Consider the following 22,923-nt stretch of genomic DNA (forward strand, 5'->3'; position numbering starts at 1 on the left):
GCAGAATGCAAAATCAGATACAGAAATCCACTGCATTTCTGTACACTAGCAACAATACCAGAGAGAGAAATTAAGGAAATAATCCCATTACCACTGTTATCAAAAAGAATAAACAACCAGGAATAAACCTACCTAAAAAAAGGCAACAGACCAGCACTCTGCAAGCTGTAAGATGCTGATGAAAGAAAGTGAAGATAACACAGATGGAAAGATACACCATTTTCTTGGACTGGAAGAATCAACAGTTAAGATGATCACAGTACCCAAGGTGATCTACAGATTCGACGCAGTCCCTATCAAAGTACCAAAGGCATTTTCCACAGCACTAACCAAAAAATAAAACATCTGCATGGAAACACAAGACCCCGAACAGCCAAAACAGTCTTGAAAAAGAATGGCACTAGAAGAATCACGCTGCCTGACTTCCGACTACACTACAAAGCTAGTCATCAGAACAGCACGGCACTGGCACAAAAACAGAGATCAACGGAACAGGACAGAAAGTCCAGAAATAAGTCCATGTCCTCACCTTCAATTCATCTACAAAAAGGAGGTGAGAACAGACAATGGAGAGAAGACAGTCTCTTCAATAAGTGGTGCTGGGAAAACTGGACAGCTACATGTAGAAGAATGAAATCAGAACATCCTCTAACACAATATAAAAAAATAAACTCAAAATGGAGTAAGTACCTAAATGTAAGACCACACACTATAACAAAACAAAAAGACAACCAACAGGATGGGAGACAGTATTTGTAAATGATAGGACAGACAAGGGCTAATTCCCAAAATATACAAAGAGCTCAATACAGCTCAGTATCAAAAACAAACCCCATCAAAACATGGGCAGAAGACCTAAAGAGACATTTCTCCAAAACACACAGAGAGCCAAAAGGCACATGAAAAGATGCTCAACATCGCTACTTATCAGAGAAATGCAAATCAAAATTACAGTGAGGTATCACCTCACAGCAGTCAGAATGGCTATCATCATCGTCAAGTCTACAAATGATAAATGATGGAGGGAATGTAATTTGGTGCAGCCGTTACAGAAAAGAGTATGGAGATACCGTGAAAAACTAAAAATAGAGTTACCACAAGATGCAGCAATCCCACTCCTGGGCATGTAACCAGAAAAGACAAAAACTAATTCAAAAAGACACACGTGCCCCACTGTTCATGGCAGCACTATTTACAATAGCCAAGACATGGAAACAACCCAAATGTCCATCGACAGATGACTGGATAAAGAAGTTGTGGTACACACACATACACACACATAGGAATACTACTCAGCCATTAAAAAGAATGAAGTAATGCCATTTGCAGCAACGTGGATGGACCTGGAGATCGCCACACTAAGTAAAGCCAGTCAAAGACAAACATATCATCTGTATGTGGAATTATTAAAAACTTACACAAAGGAGCTTATTTACAAAGCAGACTGTGGTTACGGGGCGGGGGGGGGGTCTGTAGGTGCACCTGCTGGCACACCACAGATGGACATGGTCCTGCCGCACAGCCTATGAGCATCTATAATGAAAAGGTGCACGTGTGTAACTACATCACTACGCCGTACACCTGAAACACTGTAAATCAACTACTTCAATAAAAAATGTTTTAAAATGGAAAAAAGAAATAAAAAGATGATTTAAAAACCAGGGCCAACTCCTTTTTTCCCCAGCTTGATCAAATTACACTTGACAGAATTCTTAACATTTAAGGTGTAAAACGTGCCGACATACACTATGAACTTACTACAATCCAGTTCACTAGCTTTTCCATCACCTCAGATACCATTTCCTTTTAGTGCTGGGAGCACCTAAGACCTCCTCTAAGCAAACTTCAAGTTACGTGACACTCCACTATTCCCTCTACTCACTGCGCTGCACGTGAGGTCTCCAGAACTCACTCGTCTCTTACTGAAGGTCTGCACCCTCTGTATGACATCTCCCGGAGCCCCCAGCCCCAGGCAGTCACTCTTCTACATCTGCTTCCTTCGTGTCAGTTTCTTAGGTCCGGTACAGACGTTGAGATGCAGGGCTTGTCTCTGCCTGGCTTACCATCCTCCACTTTGTCACAAGTGGCAGGCAGGATTTCCTACTTTTTTAAGGCTGAGTAGTTCAGTTCACCCTCAGCCCTGCCGCCACCTGGGAGCACCCAGAGCCCAGGGTGCCATGTGGACAGCAGAAAGCACAACCTGCTGCTCAAGTGTAAGGATAAACACTGGTCGAAAACAAGCTTGAGGACAGCACACGAGGAAGACAAATGCGCAGGACGTCAGTTCCACGCGGACCTTACAAAAGCAGGAACAGTATCATGGTGGTCACCGTGGGCTGGGAGAACCGGGGAGGTGTCGTCCAAAGTGTACAGACCTGCAGCTGGAAAACGAATAAGTTATGGAAACTGGACGCCCAGTACCGTGATTACAGCCAACAAAACAGGATTTTATAACATTCAGAGATGCTAAGAGACTAGATCTTAAATGTTCTCACTGCATAAAAGGTGATTACATAATGTGACAGAGGTGTTAGCTAACTCACGTAGTAATCATACTGCAGTACATCAATGATTCAAATCAACCTGTCTCAACTCAATTACATCTCCATTTTTAAAAATAAAATTTCAGAAAGAAAATGTAACCTTCCATGATGAGAGGGAGGGCCACACAGGGATCCTCGTGGGAAAGCGTAACACAGGACTCCAAAATTTTTTAATTTAACAAAACATATAAGCAGGCATAATTCTAAGTGTCCTAGAAACATTAACTCATTTAACTCAAATACTTCAGTAGAACAAAATAAAGATATCCTAAAATTGAATGTTTTGTTTTCTCAGCTTTTTTAAGACACAACTGACATAGAACATTGTACAAGTTTAGGGTGTACATCATGCACCTTAATTTCATTAAATTTTTTTTTAAAACTACAACTGACCCTTGAGCAACGCAGCTTTGAGCTTCCCGGGTCCACCTGAGTGCAGATTTTCTCCTTCTTTCTTTCTTTTGCGTGTGTGTGGGGCGGGGGGGGGGGGGTGACTAGATTTGTTTCTTTTCTGAGGCGGCGCCGGGACTGCACCCAGGGCCTGGTGCACGCAGAGCACGCCCTCCACCACTTGAGCCGTGCCCTCTCCCTCGGATTTTCTCAGCGGACATGCTAGTAACTTTTTCAGATACTTGCCACAATTTGAAAAAACTCACAACTGTGCAGCCTAGAAATATTGAAAAAAATTAGGCACATTATGAACACAAAAGAGATAATGTAGATACCAGTCGATCCTCACATAGGCATAAGGTGAGTGATACTTAATATAAAACTAGTAACATCTTAGTCTTCTTACTGTTTTCAAACTTTGCTTCCAAATTATTACATCACCATACAGAATGTCTCTCCCTCCCATGTCAGCTTATCATCGCAAGGAAAAGTGTTTTTTTATGTAACAATGTTTCCAATACTGTATTATAAGTAATTGTAATACTGTAAGCCATAAAAATGCTGTAGGATTCGCTCCTTAGTGTGCAGGCCAGGCTCTCTGAAGCCTCACAGCTATCACACTGTGCTGCCTCAATAGTCATTCACTGCTGCTTCGTTATCAGTGCGTGACTCATCACACCCATAAAGAGACGTGAATTTCTTTTCCACAGTATCTTTTCATTTTTGTTGTCTTGTGTTAACATCTACAGTGTTTTGTATCACATAAGACAATACTGATGTAGGTACTGACAGACAATTCACATTCTAAACAGATATTGTGGGGGGGAGGGTACAGCTCAGTGGTAGAGCCCATGCTTTTAGCAATGCACAAGGTCCTGGGTTCAATCCCCAGTACCTCCGTCAAAATAAATAAATAACCTAATTACCTTCCCCGCCTAAAAAAAAATTAAAATACAGATAAACTAAAAAAAAATTTTTTAACTGTGTAAAAACGGTATCAGTTAAGTACAAAAATGTATTTCTCTTTATAATTTTAATTTTTTTCTACCTTTCTCTATGGTAAGAATACCATGTAATAAACACATAAAATACGTGTTCATCAACCATGTTATGAGTAAGGCTTCTGGTCAACAGTAGGCTCTAAGTTAAGTTTTCAAGGAGTCAAAAGTCGTAATTTTCAACTGTGGGGGGGTCAGCGCCCCTAACCTCATTGTTCAAGGGTCAGCTGTACACTGTCTTGAGACAAACTCATGGGCAGGAAAGATGCACGAGGCGAACACTAAGTGTGTGCACAGCAGCATGACTCTCAGGAGGCATGCACTGGAGGAAGAGCATCTTCAGGAACAGTAACTTCACGAGGATAAAGCACAGAATTCAAAAACTAGCGTGGCCTCAAAACAGCCCGACCAGCAACAGCATTACAACATAAAAGGAAGCGTGCAGGACGCCAGCGGCTGGGGGGGACGGGGGGTGGGGAGTCACTGCTTTACGAACATAGTTTCAAAGCGGGAGGGCAGAAATGTTCTGGAGACGACGGTGGTGATAAACACACAACAGTGTGAATATGATGCCACTGAACTGTTCACTTAAAAATAAGGTGCTGTTATGCAGAAACACGGCACATTAGATTTAGAAGCACTTTTTATATATGTTTTCTTTTTATACATTATGTATCTGAAATTGTATATTACGCTGTTTTTATTTAAAAAAATACTTTTTAAAAAACACACCCACAATCGTATCATGAAGCAGAGAAAAAGTTAACTGGTAAGATTTGAGCACATTTAACAAGCTTGATGTAATGGACGTTGAAATAGGGCCCCACAGCGGACATGAGAAAATACCAAGGCCATGTGGTCTGGCATGCTTAACACTCACGCTTAGAAGGCTTACAAAAACTATGGAATTAAGAGAAAAATCAATTATGACAAACCACAAAGAAATAGCTGCGAAAACAACACTTTCTTCTTTTTTGAGAATGCCCTTGGGTCGAAGAAATCATAAAGGTATTAGGATATATTTAGATGTACAAGAACTACGTATCAATTTCATCAACTGACCACAGTGAAATTCAGAACCTCAAATACATTAATAAAAGTTCTAGATGGCAGAAGGTTAAGAACTCAGAACAGGCTACAAGATGTGCCATCTTTACAACATACAAGTATATGAATGTAAAAATACGTATCTTTGTCAAACAGAATCTCAATTTTTTAAAATTACAAATTAGGGATAAAATATGGTTACTGTTTTCTTGTAATTCCTCCCACTTCACGTTAAAATCCTATCAGCTGTGACAGATACGCAACAGATAACCAAAACGCTAACTGGAGAACATACTCTGGGTACACGGTTGCTCAATGCACAGCTTTTCTCAACTGTGTTCAGGTATGTTCAACATAAAGTCCCGGAGAATCTGTTCTGCACACAACCAGTTATAGGAGCGAGCACCCAGTTACAGAAGGTTTCTCTGTTGATAATTAGAAAATGCGAAGCACAGTGGTTGGCTGGTGAGAGCAGCAAGTTCAGTCTGGAAATCACTAGGCACAGAAGAGCTGGCCGGCAGGAACACAGCAACCTCGGATCTTCTGGAACTAAACTCTTGACCATGAGCCGCTCAAAAAGCAGCATCCCTTCACTGGGACTTCCAAGGGCTGTAACCACCTACCCAAGACCAACCCCTTTCACTCTGCAGCCCCAGGACTGCCGCGTGGGTCTGCAGGGACGCGACGCGCGGGGATTACTGGGGACACCAGCTCACCGCCACCCACGGAACCAGGGGAGGATCTCCCCTTTCCTAACAGCTGAACCACTGCCTGAGCCACGCGTGACCAGAGGTCGTCCAGTGTGTCCGATGGCACTGCTCAGACATCTCTGCTACCAGTTCGCAGCTCACGCGTTTTGTCTCGTGTCCGCAGTAAGGTGCCAGCGTCTGGGCGGATGACGACGACGGTGAGGAGGGAGATCCTCGGGGCAGGCAGTGCCAGCACAGGAAGGTGGGCTTAGACTCCAGTGGCCTGCCTGCCAAGCGGAGTGCCGAGACGACTTACTTAACCTCCTCGAACACCCCCTGGAAGGCTGATCTATCCCCCAGAAGGGTCTCTGGGACTGAGGGCGCGCAAGAGCACCATCAATTAACAGCGCCCGGGATACGAGCAGCACTCAAGTGTTGGCTGTTTCTCTCTCCTCCTAAAATGGAGACTACCCCACGAAGAAAGTTCAAATGAGCCAATTGTCCAAGGAAGAGCCCCAAACCTCACCATCCAAGGCCCCTTCTGTAGAACTCTGGACACACACCACCTCCCTACTCCCTCAATCAGTCCTGTCCAGCTCCCACCCCTGCACCAGAAGCTTACTCGGCCTTAAGGTCAAGAGGGGAAAAGCCTCCCCCAGTAGTATCCATGCACTCAGGGCTCATGTGTCTGACTCCCCAGACCCTAAACGCACGAGGGCTTTCCAGTCACATGGCCCGCGGTTTGCCTGCTCCCCTCGGTCAGCCGTGAGCATCAAGGAGGAGAGCAACGGGCCTCGAAGCCCTTCTCTCCCCCTGTGCCTCTGTGCTTCTGTCGCTCTCATTATTCAAATACCGTTGATGCAGCAGTGATTCCCTAATTTTAGGTCCCACTTTGGCGCTTGAGACACAAGTGACAGATGGCTACCTGACGTGGCCATCTGGATGCCTGACAAACATCCCAAATAGAACATGACCCAATGCAGCTGCCGCCCGCCCCACTCCCACACCTGGTTTCTCCCTAGTAAATTCTACCCCGTGCCCAAACTGCTAGGTGGGAAACTGTCCCCAGCAGTGATCGACACTGGTACACCCACATACACTCAACTAACCAACCCAGAGCTCTGCCTCATTTCTCTGCAGAACAGCTCAGTCCCGCACTCTTCTCTCGTTATCCGCACCAGACACCCCACCCTGAGACACCGCCAGCCTCTCCTCTCACAGCCAAGGGAACACATCACAACAGACACAACACCCAACCCGGCGCCAGACCAGAGCGGCTCTCAAGGACGCCATCAGCTCCACTGGGGATCGCTGCCCTGGCTGCTTCGAGGTCCAAGGCAGGGAAGGCACAAGATGCGCCGAGGGCACACGCCAAGCAAGCAGAGATGCTAGCAAGAGGTACAGGCCTAGGCCTGGAAACCGAGGGAAGACCATGCAGCTGTGCCAGGGTGGAGGGGCAGGAGTACCTGACAGCTACGTGCCACGTGGGCTCCTGGACTGGTGTCTGGAGCAGGAAAAGAATGCCAGGGGAAAACTGGTGAGATGTGAATGAAGTCTGTAGTTAACAGGAACGTACCGATACTACTTACTTAGTTTTGAGAAACACAATTTAGTTACATGCATTATACTAATGACAGCTGGGTAAGAAGCAGGCCGGCAGACTCTTTACAACTGTTCTGTAAATACAAAATGGTTTCAAAATAAAGTTACTTTCACTTATTTTTTAAGTCAAAAAGAGGAGTACAGCCATGTCAAAAGGGTATCGGAACACCCCTGATGAAGCCCCACAGACCAGCGGGCACTCTGGGTGGCCATGCACCTTTTTCTTGCCCGTTTTACTGAAAACAACCCGCCACAGAGCGCGCTCGGTTAAGGGTACACACAGCATGCAGCAATCCCCGGTGAGCTTAGTGCCTATCACATCACAGACACAGAACAAGACAGAGGGCCTCTCCTTGCGATGGGGACCCAGGAGCTACCCTCCACTTTCACGTGTGAACACACAGCGGCATCAGTCGCACTTCCCAGGACGCACACTGCTCCCAGCACTCGCTCATCTCGTAACTGGAGGGACCGACGGGCATGGCGCGCACATGGACCAGCACCACCACCACCACCACCACCACCACCACCGAGCGTTTATTTTACATCACCGCACTGTCTCTCCTGTGCATACTGCCCCTGTACCCTGACAGCTGTTGAGCCAACACTCTTTTTACAGAATTCCAGCAGACAAATGCAGGAGAAATGTGAGCACTGGAAAACTCTCATCCTGAAACCCCGACTCTGCGGCTCTCAGAGCACTGACGTGACTGGCAGCGTCCGCACCCTCGTTAAACAAAAAGGGCCTTGACAGAAATCACATAAGCCTTGCCGCAGAAAGCACCGCCACCGCGTAAGCACTAACCTGTCCCCACGGTCGCTGCTGAACCCACTCCCGGGAGCAGCCCGCAGTCTGGTGGCCCTGGGCTCCCCTCGCGAAGCTCGGCAGCAGGCCCCACAGAACGGCCACGCCTGGTCTCCGCTCAGGGCCCACAGCGCAGCTCAATGTCCCCTCCGTGCAGCTGTCTTCACACATTCAAGAGCTTTACTTCCTATTTACTCTCCAGGCCGGCACATCCTCACGTCTCTTTCAATTACTCCCCAAACCACCGCCCTGGCCTCGCCATGAGCAAGCCCCAAAACTGCAATCCCTGGGCACCCAGAGTCCAACACTGCATCGAGGACACACTCCCGCTGTCACAACAGAAGACTGTTCCCCACTTCCCTCCTGACTCCCAGGGAAGCCCAGAAGCCTCTGGTCGCTGTCCTCCCTGTCACTCCCTTGGTGCACCAGTGGCTCCTCAGACAGGTGGGGGGCACGGCCTGCCCCACAAAGTCCACCCTGGGTATCCTGGCCCACTGTCCTAACACATCAAAACCTTCTGGGTATCAATTACATCACCAACACATTCAGTCCCAGGAAAAAACAATGATGCGGTTTTGAGTGCATTTCACTAAATAAATTTAACATTTGTAACAATCATATGCTACTTCTGGGGCCAAGTCACCCAACTGTAGGAGACAGATGCGCACATACAATGAAATGTGTACGGTGTGCTGTGGAGAGGTTGTGGAGACAGCGTAGCAAAGAAGGCTTAAAGGAACACTCCATTCACTGAAGAACTGAAGGACAGGAAGCAGTCCCCTGAGCAGAGGGAAAACCTCAGACAAAAGCACAGCTTATGCGCAGTAAACATGATACAAGCACACAGCTCACGTGAAACTCAAGAAGTCAGTGTGTCAAGAGATTTCAGTATGAGGTTTACTAGCAAGGGCTCAAGACAAAAAAACAGAAGAATTTCAGAACATGCTCCAAATTTAGGACTTTTCAACTCTAAGGGCTCTTAAACATCAGTGTAAAGTAAACGGGGGCGGATTTGAAAAGGTCACGTATGGTGCAAAGTAAGCAGAGTTCCAAAGGAAGAGAGAGATGATGGGGTTGGGGGAGATCCGTTAACAAAACATTCTGGAGAGATGCATGTCCGAATCAGAGCCACGACAGCAGAGACGGAGGATAGAGTAGAAGAGCGAGGAGATGCTCTGACAGCTGTTGAGGGTCACTCTCTAAAGCAATGAAATGTCACTGAAAAGGTTCCATGCACAGCCACAACTGTTGTATGAAAAATGTCAAAAGACTTCCTTCTATTTCCATTGAAAACACAACAATTTTAAAAAGCTTTTCAATCCGCGTAATTACATCATCCCGCTCAGTTTAGTACTAATGACGGCTCTACCAGGTAAGAAGGAGCTGAGCCGGGGGCTCCCGCACTGGGCCTTCTGATTAAGCACAAACCCTCGTCACAAGCACAGCTGTGGGGACCGGGGCAGCCAGAGGAATTCAGGCCACTGCCCAAAGTTCCAGTAAACTCAAAGCCCACAGTCTGCCTGCAGAGCTCCCACCACCGGGGCCAAACTGCACTGCCAACTCAGCTCACCAGGACAAGCGAGCCCAGGGCCGAGGGCTTCACATGAGCACACTCTTCACATCAACACCATCTCTTCAGTGTTTAACAAGTGCCAGCCAAGTTACCAACTCTGAAGACAAATTCAGATAAAAATGTGCTCCACACAGACAGTAACATGAGAATACCCCAAGGTCTAGAAATGGAGATCCAAGTAAGGTGCTGAAGACCTCAGACCTGAGATCTGAAAAGCTGGCCTGAGTACTGCTACTGCAGCTGCCACCCGCAGCAGGAGCCACAGGTCAATTCACTTCCCGCTGCTTCGGAGTAATCCGGCACAAAAGAAACAATTTAAAATTTGACAAAATCCAAGAAAGGTTAATTGCGTTCACATTACTTCTGATTAGCCCCAGAGTTTTACACAAAAAGCCACTTACACATTTGTATCAGCAATTTCCCTACAGAAGTCAGTATTTCTAAATATTAACAGCATTATTTTAAAAAACTGATAAACTTATACACTAATACAAAAAAGAAAAAAAATGTATACATTAAATGCCCAATATTTAATATACATTAGATGAGATGAAAAAAGGACCGTCAAAACCTAGAAACACTACCCAGCTCCAAAACAATTTTAAGTAAACCGCTTAACCAACAGGTAACAGGCTAGCATACAAATACTATTTCACACAGAGACTATTTCCCATTGACACAAACCTTCGTTTAGCTTCAATCTTTCTAACACCATCTTTCTAAAGCACCGAATATATATGCCTTTATTTTCAGAAGGATGCCGTCCATGGCACTAAGACACTTCCCACGGCCTTCCCACGACGGTCGGCACTGGGGTCCACGCCAGGAGCTGGTCTCCTGACCTGCCTTTCCTCTCATCTCCCTCGTTCGGGGATCAGAGGAGGACAGGGAATGCCAGGAAAATACAGGCCCTCAGAGGGACTGAGCTCCCCCGGCGCCCGCCTTCCTTGGGTCAAGGGCAACAAGCTCCCTGCTCACTGCCCCAGCCCACTGCCCACACCCGGAAGCCAGTGCACGCCCCTCAGCGCTGGGGGCAGCGCAGGGCCCTGCGGGAAGAACAGGCAGAGCAACGTGCCCACCAGGACTTCAGCAGGTGGGAACGCAGTCAGCAAGCACCGCCTCACACCGCACTGCCCAAAAACGAATCCGCCAGCCAGATCAGCCACTTAAACTTCAAGTCGTTAAAACCAAATACTATTTGAGAACGCATTCCCTCTGGCACAGGAGCCGCACTTCCAAGGATCAGCAGCCAGAGTGGCTACTGGCGTCCGTCCTGGAAAGCACAGGTAGAGGGCACAGTCCTCAGTCGGGGCCAGTGGGAAGCATCCTAACAGAAGTCACCTCGGACTCCGGGTTAGGAGCGGAGCGGTGCTCTTAGACTGCACTCATCATCTTTCCTGTAACTTCCCACGGACACCACCTACTGTGTGTTAAGAAAGCTATAGGAAATCAGTGCTTTTATTCTGAATTAAGGGAAAAAAGCTTCTTAGGACAACTAATTTGTTAATCTATGCAGTTTCCAACAAAATAGGCCTAATCAAGTGAAAAAGATTTAACTCGCCCTCTTCAGTAAAGCCACTGTCTACCCTAGTAACTATTAACCCAAAATAACTGCCTCCTCCAATAAATCTAACCCCCTTCATGTTAGGACTTTGAGAAAGCATGTCACATCCAAGTCCAGCAGTATCCACTCATCTGAGTACCACCTCAGTGGAAAAGTGTACATGCACGCATATTTATAAATTATGTCCAGATGCCTCAGAGATGTCGTGTGTGCAGTTCCAGACCATCACGGTGAAGCCAGTGAAGTGGGTCACACACTTTTAGGGGCTTCCCAGTGCATAAAGATATTTTACACTGCAATCTGTTAGGTATGCAATAGCACTATGTCTAACAAAACAATATGCATACCTTAATTTAAAAACAATTTATTGTTTGAAAAAACAAAAAGGTAAAATAACCATCATCTAAGCTTTAGCATCTTTCCGCTGGTGGAGGGTCTTCCCTCGATGCTGATGGCTGACAACTGCTCAGGGTGGTGGTTGCACGGCTGTGGCAATTTCTTAAAATAAGGTGATGAAGTTTGCTTCATTGGCTGACTTCCTTTCACAGAAGATTCCCTGTAGCAGGCAGTGCTGTGTGATGTTTTACCCACAGGGGAACCTCTTTCAAAACTGGACTCAATCCTCTCAGACTCTGCCCTGTCAGCTAAGGTTCTGTCACACTCTAAACGCTTTGTTGTCATCGGGACACCGTCACAGCGCCTTCACCAGGAGAGGATTCCGTCTCAGGAAACCACCTGCTCTGCTCACCCTTTTCCGTGCACGTTTATCATGAGGCTGCAGCAGTTCAGCCCCAGCTTCAGGCCCCACGTCTAATCCCAGTTCTCCTGATGTTTCCACCACGTCCTTCCTGCACTGAAGTCTTGAACCCCCCAAAATCATCCATGAGGGTTAGAGTCAACTTTTTCTGAATTCCTATTAATGTTGATGTTTTGATCTCTTGCCAAGAACAGTAACTGTTCTTTGATGAATTTATGATGGTGAATCCCTTTCAGAGGGTTTGCAGCTGACTTTTCCCAGATCCATCAGAGGAATCAGTCTACAGCAGCTACAGCCTTATGAATGCATTTGTTTAACACATGCAAATTCAAAGTACTCCCTGATCCGTGGGCTGCAGAGTGGACGCTGTTACAGGCATGAAAACAACATGACTCTCACTGTCCGTCTCCACAAGAGCTCTTGGGTCACCAGGTGCGTTGTCTAAGAGAGTAATATTCTGAACACAATCTTTATCTCTGAGTAGGTCTCAAAAGCAGGCTTAAAATATTCAGTAACCACGCTGTAAACGGGTGTGCTGCCACTCAGGCTTTGTTCCGTTTACAGAGCGCCAGCAGAGTAGATTTAGCATCATTCTTAAGGGCCCTGGGGTTTCTGAAATGGTAAATGAGCACTGGCTTCAACAGAAGTCACCAGCTGCATTCCAGAAGCAGCCTGTTCTTTGCAGCCAGGCGCTGACTTCTCTCTGCCGTCCTAGCCGGCACCGCCCTCAGTGTAGCGTCGCCTCACCACAAAGCCGCAGCTCAGTGCGGGCCCGCATCAGCCCAGCTGGACCTTCTGGAGGAGCTTGCCGGCCTGCACCTCCTGCTTCACCTGCACTTTTATTTTATGAAGACGATTCTCTCCTCAAACCTCACGGACCAACCTCTGCTGGCTCCAAACTGTTGTGGGCTGTCTCACCTCTCCCAGCTTTCACAGAACTGAGCGGGGTCACTAGCACCGTGCGCTGGGTGAGGGCTTGGTTAAGGGAATGCTGTGGCTAGTCTGATCTTCTCTCCAGACACTGAAGCTTTCTCCCTAACAGCAGTAAGCCTATTTCACTTTCTTACCACTGGTGGGCTCACTGGAGGCGCACTTTTAATTCCCTCGAGAACTTCTCTGCGTTCACAACTTGGCTGTCTGGCACTAGAGGCCTAGCTCCCCACCTATCGCAGCTCCTGACAGGCCTCCCTTTCTGGCTTCTGATTTAAAGTGAGAGATATGCAACTCTTCCTTTCACTTGAGCAGAGCCCACTAAGGAGTAATTAACTGGTCTAATTCAATATTGCTGTGTCTCAGGGAATATCGGGAGGTCGGACGTGGCAGGGAGAGACAGCCCCCTCAGTGGCACAGTCAGAACACACAACATTTATTAATCAAGCTCGCTTTCTTAGATGGGCGTGGTTCGTGAGCCGCAAAACAATTACAACAATAACATCGAAGATCACCGATCACCATAACAAAGTAATTCAAAATACCTCAAAAATTACCGAAGTGTGACAGTGACACAATGTGAGCAAATGCTGTTGGGAAAACGGGGCCAACAGACTGGACAGAGGCAGGGTTGACACAAACCTTCAGTTTGTTTTAAAAAACAAGGCAGAATCTGAGAAGTGCAATTAAAGCAAAGCACTACAATGAGGTCTGCCTGCACCTGCCCTACTACCGTGTACGTTAAAGCCAGAAGTACAGTTACAAACGAGGAAATGAAGAACATTGTTTGTACTTACCAATTATGATGGCTTCACACCATCATCAGCTCATCTCGAGGGACACAGTCAGGAGGAGAGACCACCAGAAGGCCCTGACAGTGCCCCCTTCCCCCTGGCAGGTGGGGGTTCCGTGCAGAATCTCCCCCGATGCCCAGCCCCTGCAGTCTTTTACCCCTAGACTGGTTTACAAATACAGGTATCCCTTGCTTTTCCAGAGTCCAAAGTTCCCTTAACACGTCACTTTTAAGAAAGAACCACATTAGTACCTGTTTTCACTAACCAAAAGAAATACAAAGAGGATTTTCAATTTCACAGGAAAAAAAAAAAGCAAAAAGTGAAAATCTCATCCAACGTGTTCTGCAGCGAGCGCTACAAAGGAAGCAGCGCCCAGAGCAGTGGGAGGGGCCCCGCCAAGCCCCTTCCTTCCCGGGACCACCCACGGCGTCTCAGCGCCCAGTCCCACAGCTGGGACTGTGTCTTGAGTTTCACCTCTAGGAGTGCTACCAATTCCCCGGAGTGAATACTGGAGGAAAAAAACGTCCTGGTGCTTCAGTCAAGGGGAGGGGGAAAGGAACATAACTGAGGAATCTGATAGGACAATAAAAACCTCAAAAACTGAAAAACAAAGAGACTAAAACAAAAATAGAACACCCAAGAACTGTGGGACACACATAAGGAGGCCACCAGGAGAAGGGAACAGGAGCAATGTTTTCAAGCACGAATCAGTCCTGAAGCAATGACAGAATTTCCCTCAAATTCACATCAGACACCAAACCACACATCCAGGAAGACCAGAGACCACCACACAGGATAAATTAAAAAAAAAAAAACCAAGCCTACGCTTATTATATGCAAACTTCAGAAAAATCCAAGACCAAAACATCCTGGAAGAAGCCAGACAAGAAAAACCCCTCCCCTACGCTAGCAGAGCGGAGTGGGGGGGAAAAGAAAAAAAGAAAAAGAAGCAGAATGGAAGGTCTCAAGTGCTGAGAAGGGGGCGGCGGGGCACCAACCTAGAACCCTGTAGCTGCAAAGTTATCCTTCAGAAGTGAATAGAGATGTGCTCTGGCAAAGAAAAAGAGGAATGTGTTGGCATCACGTCTGTCCTGTTAGAAATATTAAAAGTTCTTCAGAGAGAAGGAAGACGATACAGATCAGAAACACAGATCTACATAAAGAGCATTAGACAAGAAACAAGTAGATGTAAGATAGACACTTACTTTTCTTAGGTTTAGTTGATCTAAGAGATAAGAGTGTATTCAAACAGGAGCAGCGATGTGCTCGGCTGTGCAGGCTTCTGTGCACACCTGAGCCCATGTGCAGGTAGGTACAGTCAAAGAGGCCGACACAAGGGCGGGGAAGGGAGACTTAGGAAAGTGTGGTGGGCCAGTGCCCAACTACCTCCAGAGCCACGCAGCACTCATGACTGTGTACTGCAAACTCTAGGGCAACCATTTTAAGTTTTAAAAACATACATTAAGAAAGAAGAGAAAATGAAAGTATGCAAAATGTTCCATTTAAATCACAAAAGGCAGAAACAGTGTGGAAGACCAAAGTATCAACAAACAATAACAATCACTTTAAACATCAATGGTCTATACACCACCCCCACACCTCCCTACCAGAATTGCTCCCAGAAGCTGCACCTCTTGGCCCTTCACACAGGCAGGACCTGCTCACCCTTCTTCAGTGAAACTGTGAGTGGAACTGGGGCCATTTAAATTACTAGCTTTTTCTTAACTTTTGGTAGAGCATGCAAAGTGGAAATTGGCAAATAATGAATCCATGTGAAATCAGAAAATACAAGGATGATCACGGGACATGATGAACGTCCAGCTGCACTACTGTAGTAATCACACCGCAACATGCAGATGTGTAGAACTAACACGCTGTACACCTCCAACTTCCATGTCAATCACACATCAGTAAAAAATTTTTTTAAATCCAGGATACATTATCAAAATCAAAAATCTATGTACCACGACAAAAAAACTGACAGTGGAGATACCAACAGTGGAACAGTCAGCTGGCAAGTCGACACGAGGCCTTCCCCTGAGTGGCTGAGAACTGGCAGGGCCGCTTTGGAAAAAATATTTACCGTCCACAATTTCCCATTTTAAAATGAAAAACACCCTGCAGGGCGGAGGGCATGGTGAACACGTGTGGTATTTGAATGCTTCCGTGTCAAGCACTGGTCTAAGCAGTAGGCAGACACTACTGCAGCCTAACCCAAGGCCAAGTACGGGTCTGGGTCAAACACCACAGCGGGGAGCTAGGAGTCAAGATCACCCCTAGGTGCTCCAGTGACAGCTGCCGTCTTCATCAATGCTCTGTGTGACAGGAACCATCTCTCTAGGCAAGATGTAGAAATTTCTGCATCAAAAAATTTATGCAGCTGAAAAAAAAAAAGACTGCGTAACTGTCTTCCACAGAGGTTACCAACTGCCATCCTAGCCAGTGTTCTCGGCCTCACGTTGGGCCTGAGCCTCAGCCCTCAGAAACAATTACTAACCTGTTCCATTTTTCCAATCAGTTAGGTGAAGCCTATCTGACTGCTCTGCACTCATGGAGCTGAGCGTCTCTCCCAGCTCAGAGCTCTCTGTAAGTGCTCCCTGAGTCTACATCCTTTGCCCATTTCTCCACTTAATTGTGGGCCTCTTAACTTTTCTAACCACATCTGACAAAGGCTTACTGGGATCACTGGAAGTCAAGTCTCGACCACGTCTCCTAATAACTCCTTCAACATGGGGATGTCCAAGGGTGTTGTCCACTGCTAAGCTGGAAGAAAGCCGCACGTCAACAGTGCTTCTTGGGGGCGGTCTAGCTCAAATGGGGACGGTCTAGCTCAGTGGTAGAGCGCGAGCTTAGCATGCATGAGGTCCTGGGTTCAATCCCCGGTACCTCCATTTAAAAAAAAAAAGTAAATAAACCTAATTCCCCACCCCCTCAAGCGTAAAAAAATAGTACTTCTACCAACACGGGACACTGAATGGTGTTGAGAAGTGAAGCAAAGTAAGGGTTGCGGAGAAAGGAGCACGTACAGACACCAGAGAGACGGGCACGCAGTGTGCATGGAGAAGGGGAAAAAGGTATGCGCCTAGATGAGGATTCCTGGCTCCATTCCAAAAGACGCCATCTCACCCAGCAGCATGGCAGCCTGCGAACCTGCATTTCACACAATACCTCAGGTGACTGACACAAACATCCACCCAGAATGTGAGCCTGACACTGCAGTCCACTTACCAAGATGAGCCATGAGAACCCAGGCACAGCAGCAAAATGCGAAAAAGGTACTGCACACACAGTACACGCCCGTGTTACACACTCTGACCCCGGCCTCCCACCAGGCAGCTGCATGCACCCAGGCGACCAACTAGCTTCTCTCTGGAAAGATGAATTCCTGCTTGTCTGAACTCACATTTCTGCAGTCCCTCCAGCACAGAAACAAGCCCTGTGATCTGGAGCTTCGTTCACCTGAGGGCTAGTGCTGCTGGAGTCCTCACAATACAGATCCCCTCTGCCTCCAAAAGGCCGTCCCTGCTCCCTATTCTCTAGACCAGCAACCAGCTCCCATTTCCACCCCTACGAATCCAATCCTGCCCATCCAAGACTCTCACTTCCTCCAGATCTTACAAGTACAAGAAAGAGCAGAGGGTATACACACACAGGACCCAAGATGCTCCTTCTGGGTGGGAGTTCAAACACCCATTTCGCTACTGGTGTGCACACTTTAAGCAACACCCAAAACCAAGTTCTGGCTGCCAAAGCTAAATCAGCTAGCATCTGTTACAATTACGGTACAGGTGAATTAAACTATTATTAAGTGCATTTGTAAGTTTTACTTTATTACTAGACAGTTCTTGAAAGTAAAGTCTGGGTAAAAATCTAAGATTTTCCTTCTATTAAAAGGAGGAAAAAGTGCATCATGAACATCTACACCTGTGCATCACTGGAAAAGTACTAGAAACACACTTGACAGGTTCCTACACCCCTTTGTTACCTTCAAAAATTCACTTCATTCGCTTTACTTTCCTTGACCTATCTCACCACTCCAAGTTCTTCTGAATTCATGGGTAGTAAATACAATACAGCCCCCTTGAATCACCTGCATGCAGCCCAGGATGCAGCAGACAAAAGATCTAGCTACAAAGATAACACTCCAAAACAAAAATGTAAGTTAAACTTAAAAGATTCACAGACACCATTAAAACAGTACAAATTTAACTTAACCCACTCCCCCTACAAAAAAAGAAAGCAGAAGACAGAAGCGATCCCTGTGGGACAGGCAAAGATGAGGTCCATCCCAAGGAAACAGCAGGGCCAGAGTCATCTCCCAAGACCTCAATCGCCTACATATAAGGCGCATGTCCCTCCTCCTTCCATGCATTCTCACCCAGAAAACTGCACCTCCTGACACCTCAGACTCTGAAAAATACATCCAAGTTTTGGCTATTTGAGGTGCTCTGTGGTGAGTTAGTTCTAAAAGGCCAAGTTTTTTTTTGAATAGCTTAGCCGATCCCTTTGAATTATACAATTTTGGTTTTAATGATTTCTAAAGAATTTCCAAGTCATTACATATGGCCCATCTTCTTAACAACACTTAAAAAAAGTGTACGCGCCCCACATGACTGTTACAAATATATCACCCTCCTCGCCTCCACAAGATCATCCCTGAGTCAGGTTACTCAAGCTCGCTGCGTGGCACAGACCCCTGCATTCCGAGGCCTTCTGCTAGCTCTGTCCCAAATCTTGGCCATCCACACATAGAAGGTGTGTAACTGGGCTTAAGTGATCGTTTTTCCACCCACAAGACCTTTCTCAAATCTCTCTCCATCTAACCCTAAGAAACCCTGCTCTGCTTGCTATAAAAGTTGCTCCTTTGTTCCTTTCCAGTCCAAGAGACTGGATGTTGAAACTGGAGCTGAAGGGAGGAAAATTACCTTCCTCCTTCCAGAAAGCCTTTCATTACTTTTCACCCATAGACTGCTACTACCCATTATACGCTGTTTTACACAATGCAGTTTGTCCACTGAACACATTCCTTACCTTTAGCTTAAAAACCAGCAAATAAACTCATTACATCTACTAACTTGGAAAAGGAGAAATTTTAAAGGGAATAGTCTCTCTAAAGGTTAAATTCATGTCATGACATGAAACTGATTTTGTGCATTACCTACCTAATGGAATGAAAGCAGGCAAATATAAAAGGAAATGGTAGATCTTGTGGTAGCTCACAGCGAAAAAAAAATGTGACAATGAATATATGTATGTTCGTGTATAACTGAAAAATTGTGCTCTACACTGAAATTTGACACAACATTGTAAAATGACTATAACTCAATAAAAAAATATAAATATAAATAAATAAGTAAATAGTAAATCTGGACAAGTATCCTACGTATCATGTCATTATCTGAAGGATTCCTAGCACACACATAGGTAAGAGGAAGACAGAAATCAATCAATATTCCTTATTACAGATCATCTGCTTACATATTTTGTTCTTACCCGATATGCCCTGAAGTATTACTGAAACAAAGAAGTTATTTCCTCTATAATTCAAGATCCAAGACCATTCTTTCAACTAGCAATCATCACCTATTAGACACCTACAGGCATGACTAACCTCGTTCCATTAAAATAAACTATAATCCATGGCAGGTACTCAGCCTCGGTTATAACACCTGGCAGGTACTCAGCCCAGGTACTTGTAAACTGAATTTGTAGATGCACTTTTCCCCCAACTTTCCTGAACTCTGGATTCCATTAGTAACTTCGGAAGGGTAATGGGGGAACAGACAAACCAGGAAAAGGGATCCAATTCAACCAGTATTTTCTGAGCACTCAGGTGCAAGACAATGCTCTGGCCGTGAAGGAACACAGACGTTCAAATTCCAAGCCTGCCTGAGGGAGTGCACAGGAGGCCCGGGTGTGCCACCTCACACATCCAGCAAACTCTCAGCGCCTTGCTGACAAAGGCAGGACGAGAATTTTAAAGGGCACAAAATCACCTGCTGCCTGAGGAAGTCGCCCTTCCAAAGACAACTGACCCTTGTAACTGAGTTTAAGAATCCTAAACTACTTGGAGTATTCTGACATACAAATAGTTCTACTGCCTCACAGCCATCTGCAATGGTTGCTGCTTTTTATTTAGAATGATCAAAAAATCCTTACAAATTTTAGAAAGGGTAACAATTTTAAGAGAAACCTGAGCTATGCCTAAATAAGGTAGAGCTTTTGAAATGACGTGAAAGATGTAACTTAGATCCTCTCTGCTGTGACACGCTCTGCAACCCTCACAGATGTGTCTGCTTTCACTGTTTTTTCAGAAAGCATTTCCCCCACCTTAAAAACAGACTGTTTTTTAAATTTACTTTTCTTTTTTCGGTTCAGAAGCAAAGTTTTATTCTTTGTTCAAGCAGGGAGGCGCTCACTCCCGCTCCAGAGCGGCCTCCAAAATTTACTTCTTTCTTAAGTAGAATCAAAACAAAAGCAAAACAAGTTTATACTGTATAGCACAGGGACCTATATTCAGAATCTTGTAGTATCTTATGGTGAAAGAATATGAAAACGAATAAACGTATATTCCTACATGACTATGCCGTATACCAGAAATCTACACATTATAAACTGACTATACCTCAATAAAAAATACTAAAACAAAACAAAACAAAAAAAACTAAAAACAGTCAACTGGGTTTTTGTATGTCCCACTAAAAATACAAACTTCGAAAAAAAAACCTTATTATCATATATAATAAAAACATCAAGATTTTTCTAGCTGACACATCCAGTAACCATTCTCTTCACAGGCTTTAAAACTGCCTTTCTATTCCTACATTATCATTTTTAGCAGTGTTCTTATTTTCACAAATCTCATTTTTCTTCTCTCACTTCACTTTTTTGAAGTGTGAAATTCTCTCAAATTCCATTCACCAGCGAGAACTACAGCTCTTCTTAATCCTGCCACCGACCCCGTCCTGATTCACTGATAAGCCGCAGTTACCCGGCTTCCACCGCTGGGTGGTGTCCTGGACAAATTTTAAGCAAAGCAGAGTTTAAGCACAGAACACCATCCTAAATTCAAGATTATTCCCACAAAAAAAAAGTTTTCTAAAAATCCTGTGAGAAGTAACGCCAAAATCACTAAGGTGACATGGTGAGGATTACACTGCGATCCGGAAAACCCCAGATAAAAATAACTCTGCCCTCTTAGAAACTAAAAAATGCACATAGACCCTCCCCCCACCCCAATCCAGGTTTCTGAGTTTGCTAGGCTGAAAACGGCATTGGTGACCAGTACAACTTCCTTGTTTGCAACTGTCCAAAACAGAGTTGACACGAGGGTAAACGTTTCCACCCTTGGTCCTAACACCTGAAAACTAACGGGCTTGTTTTGCGAGGAAAACTACTGTATGCCACTTGGTTGCAGGTATCACACTACAATTCCCCATCCCTAACTGAGTACTCAGAGTATTACTCAAACAATACTCTCTATCCAGGCCTCCAGGTGAGTCTCAGTTCTGCAGCCAGAATCTCCCGGATCTACCGCTTCCAAGTCAAGAAAACGAATTTTAAAATACTGCTATTTCGAATTATTATACTCACCACATGCCAAATTCCTTAAAAGCTCTTCAATTCCCAACTCGCCTGTCTTGTACAACACACCGAGCCTGTTAGACACATTTCGGGAAAGCGGCTCCTCACCCCCTTTTGTTCTCCTCCCACTTCCTGTCAAGTCATTCGCACCTACAAACCACTGGACCAAGCCAATTTATGCCCCAAATTCATACGCTGCATAACCCAAAAAATCCCACAGCTCACTAGATAGTATGCACAAAGGGCACTCATTTTTATTAGGGACCACACAAACACTAAAGTCCTAAACCCATGGGAGCTGGGGTCTCTTCCTTGGAGCAAGTACAGCCTGGGTTAAACCTCCCAGACAGAATCAGAGGACGGGGTGGTCTGGGCAGAGGGAGTACACGACTCCTTCCAGATACTGAGAAAACATTCTGATGCACAGAGTTACTTACAACGTGTGGGTAAAACCTGAAGAACAATCAGCAAATAAACAAGTTCAAATGGTTAAGAGTTTGTTTCTCTTTCCTTTTTTGGTCATTCACCCTAACTTCCAATAAATCAACTAATTCTCTCAAAAGATTTCAGCCATAAAATACAACTACGAATCCACACCTAAAATAAAAAACGTTGAGAATACAAAGGGCGCCGTCAGCCTACTCTTCCCCGGGGAGGCGGTGGGATTTTTCCGCAAGGGCCTTTCCGTGACTCACGGGAGTTAGCAACGAAGCTTTCATGTCTGACTAGCAAGCCACACATCTCTGAAAACTTTCTGCGACAATACGAGGTTCGCAATTTCCACTTCTTGCGTTAGTTCTCTCCTAACTTGTGCAAAAGTTGATATAAACTTGAGTTATATAAACTGCCGTACACCTTGAAGCTAAGCCAAACAAACCGGCTCTTCCAGCAGACTGAAAGCTAGGCATCTCATTTCGAAAATTAACAAACTTTGGGAAAGCCAGCGGGGAGTCCCGGATACGCGGCCCGGCCTGCCCTCGCCCGCTTCCCGGTCTCCGTACTTGGCAGCGCGACCTCCCGCGAGCTTCTCTCTTCCTATAAACCTACCTCCTCCTGCTTTCAGGGTCACGTACGTGGGACCTTAAAGAGTTAAAAACAAGCCTCCCCCGCTGTAAGCCCCCGGCCCCCGGCTCCCGGCTCCGGCCGCAGCCGAGCGAGACACGGAGCCACCTCGGCCCCGCGCCCGCCGCTCGCACGGGCCCACCCCCAACCGCCTGCTCCGGGCCCCAAGGACGCGGGGGAAGGGGACCTGAGAAGGGACCGGTAAGGCGGGCGGGAAGCCGACCCCAAACGCGGCCCCCGACCCGGGGGCCCCTTCCCCCGCATCCCGGCCGGCGGCCCCACACCCGGCCCCGGCCCCCGGGCTCCTGCCCCCCGCGTCCCCGACCCCCGGCCCGCCGCGGCCAGGCCCCCACACGCCGTGGCCAGGGCCGGGTCGCGTCGGCGGCCGGGCCCGCCCCCCGGTTGCCGGCGGCCCTCACCAAGGACTCAGGAGCCGGCGGCGGAAGGCGCGGCGGGGTGGCGGCCGGGGGTCCTCGGCTTCGGCTCGGCGGCGCTGGTTGGAGGCGGCGGCGACGGTCCTCGCGCTTTCCTTTCTCTCCTTTCTCCAACAACAAACAGGAAGTGCGTCACGCGGCGGCGGCGCGG

At 46.5% G+C, this 22,923-nt stretch overlaps 1 protein-coding gene across 4 annotated transcripts in view; it reads right to left on the reverse strand.

The window, feature by feature from the left end:
• The window catches only part of DNAJB6 (DnaJ heat shock protein family (Hsp40) member B6), a 60,578-nt gene extending 37,667 nt beyond the window's left edge, over positions 1–22,911 (reverse strand). For 2 of the 4 annotated variants that reach the window (XM_072964049.1, XM_072964048.1), the window contains exon 1: positions 22,758–22,907. The gene's annotated coding sequence lies outside the window, so the exon portion shown is untranslated. Of the gene's footprint in view, positions 1–22,757 lie in introns of all 4 variants that reach the window. The other 2 variants (XM_072964050.1, XM_072964051.1) reach the window with 2 other exon arrangements.
• Positions 22,912–22,923: the final 12 nt, after the last annotated feature.

Source organism: Vicugna pacos, chromosome 7, assembly GCF_048564905.1.
Source record: "Vicugna pacos chromosome 7, VicPac4, whole genome shotgun sequence".
NCBI lineage: Eukaryota > Metazoa > Chordata > Mammalia > Artiodactyla > Camelidae > Vicugna > Vicugna pacos.